Genomic DNA, 2,500 nt, shown 5'->3' with positions numbered 1-2,500 from the left:
ACAAAATCCTACTACAACATCTAGAAGTAACAATACATTACAACATCGAGAGATCCAAGATGGCTGCACACACACACACACACACACACACACACACACACACACACACACGGACACACACACACACAGGGACACACACACACACACACACACACACACACACACACACACACACACACACACACACACAGTATGAGAGGAGCAGCAGGGAGGCGGCCTGCAGTCCCGCTCTGTGGCCAAACGTGCACAGTGCACCGTCCAAACCCAGTGTAGCCATAAACTCCTGCGTCGTAAAACACTTTCTGACGCGTGACGTCTTCATCACACTGGGACGACGTTACCGTGGCACTGTTCCTGGAGCTGCGTGCACGTCCTGTAATCTCATTTTTAGAGCTTGTTCGACTGTTAAGTGTCTCTCAGTGACGCTTTAATGGCTTTGGTATTTCAGAAATGTTCATTTCCTGCCAAGTGTTGGGTGGAGTTGAGCCAGTTGTGTCTCCTCTGCTCCTCAATGATGAAGTTTCCAAACTGCTCTGGAGCTCAGAATCCTCCCGTTTCTCCTCCAGAGAGATTAAAAGATTACGCACTAAAACAAGATCAACACAGAAACCATGTTCCAGGAGTTTGTGTCTCGACTCCACAGAGAGTGAAAAATTATCGTCTGTCAGCTTTTGAATCTTTTCCTCCACACAGTGGGAACAGGAGAGTCCAACTGTGACCTGCAGGTCTACGCAAGACCCATTGACACGTTTCTGTGTGAAGGTCTGCAGAGTCTTGAGTCAGTCTCGCTTCAGACGTCTCACTCACTGTGCCTCCGTACCGTGCCCCAGCACGTGTCACGGCTAAAGTCTGGTTCCTTTGACCAGTGTGAGTGCAACCGTACCACGTCTAGGAGCGGCACGCTTGCCGTCCACGGCCCGTTTGGGAGAGGTGGGCTTTAGTAAAGCACGTTTGCACGTGTACGAGCACGAGCGTGCACACGTGTACGAGCACGAGGCCTACGGCGGTTCTGAGGTCATTTCCTGTGCGCCTGTTGGGACGTAGAAAAAAGAAGGAGGGGCCATGCGCGGACATTTCAAACAATGGCGGTGAAAGGTTCACGTTGGTGTGATGCGGAGGTGGAGTGTTTACTGCAGATTTGGTCGATGAAAAGATTCAAAAACAGTCGACAAGACGCACAAAAACTCCGAGGTCTACGGAAAGATCTGGAAACAAAGCCACGCATCGCCATGACGTCATCAATGCGTGTGACGTGTTACGGCGTGATGACGTATAGGCAGCAAGAAGCATTCTCCGAGGCCCAGGTAGTGTGAGTACAAACGGGCCTGGAGGGGGGGACAAGGACCCTACAGCACGGGGCACGGGACGGAGGCACAGTGGGAGGGCGCCCTAACAGTGGTTAGCTCGGGGCAGCACGGTGAAGGCATTCAAAGGTCTTTTTTAACCACTAATGCTGCTGAAAATAACAGCAAACCTCTGCAGCAGCATGAGAAGAGTCCCTACACACACAACAAAGCGTCATCAGCGTAGTTAGTGAAGCCAGAGTTTATTAAAGAGTGTTTTAAAGACTTACCTACTGGCCCCTGTACCAGCTCCTCTCATAGTAAAGTCCATTACAGTGGAAGGAGCCCATTGGTGCTTTGTTGTGTGTAGGGACTCTTCTCATGCTGCTGCAGAGGTTTGCTGTTATTTTCAGCAGCATTAGTGGTTAAAAAAGACCTTTGAATGCCTTCACTGTGCTGCCCCGAGCTAACCACTGTTAGCCACGTCCGACTGTTAGCATCTCTTCTGGATTTCTACCTTAACAGTTGTTACACAAAAAAAACTGTCTGGATAGTTATTTTAAACCTGTCTCAGCGTAAAAGCTATTAAAAAAAACTTACCTGCCTCCCGGGAAGTTTGGGGCCGTCTCATTGGCTCACAGAGCGGCGGTCCTCGGGTCGTTCTGGAGCAGTGGTGTGAGACGTCGTTGCAGATTGTGACACAATGAGAGAAAACATGGATGAGAGTCACACAAGATCAGAAACAACATTTATTTGTATTTGTATTATAAGAAATCTAGAAAAGTATCCGGACTTCACCTTTGTTTCATCGGACGATCGTCAGCGGCTGAAGTTTGGCGCCCGCTGAGCTGTCGCTAGCTAGGCCATGCTAACAAATCTGATCTTATTTCATTAACACGTTAAAATAAAAAAGCACGACACAGGGGAGATGCCTTTTATGGAGTTTCTATTAGCTGTTAGCCTTTAGCATAAGTTAGCCACATTAGCTAACGCAGCAAGTGAGATTTGGTGCCCCGTCATGTTTTGAGCGGGAGCGTACCCCGGGTCTTATGTTCCCTAGTCTGAGACCCTAGACCCTAACACTACCCCCTGACCCTGACCCTGACCCCGACCCCGACCCCGACCGTAACTCCGACTGTAACCGCAACCTCTGCGATTAAATCTGCGACGGTCGAGGCTTCTGAGACCAGGGGACATAGCGATGGCCCGTTTTGAGC

At 49.8% G+C, this 2,500-nt stretch overlaps 1 protein-coding gene across 1 annotated transcript in view; it reads right to left on the bottom strand.

Annotated features, from left to right (window-relative positions):
* col6a4a (collagen, type VI, alpha 4a) overlaps window positions 1-2,325 on the bottom strand; it is a 75,582-nt gene extending 73,257 nt beyond the window's left edge. The window contains exon 1 of the mRNA XM_083918720.1: window positions 1,884-2,325. The gene's annotated coding sequence lies outside the window, so the exon portion shown is untranslated. The remainder of the gene's footprint in view (window positions 1-1,883) is intronic.
* Between the last annotated feature and the right edge of the window lie 175 nt (window positions 2,326-2,500).

Source organism: Echiichthys vipera (genome assembly GCF_963691815.1).
Source record: "Echiichthys vipera genome assembly, chromosome: 8".
Lineage (NCBI taxonomy): Eukaryota > Metazoa > Chordata > Actinopteri > Perciformes > Trachinidae > Echiichthys > Echiichthys vipera.
The sequence above is the reverse complement of the archived record's forward strand: the minus strand, read 5'-3'. Positions and strand labels throughout refer to the sequence as shown.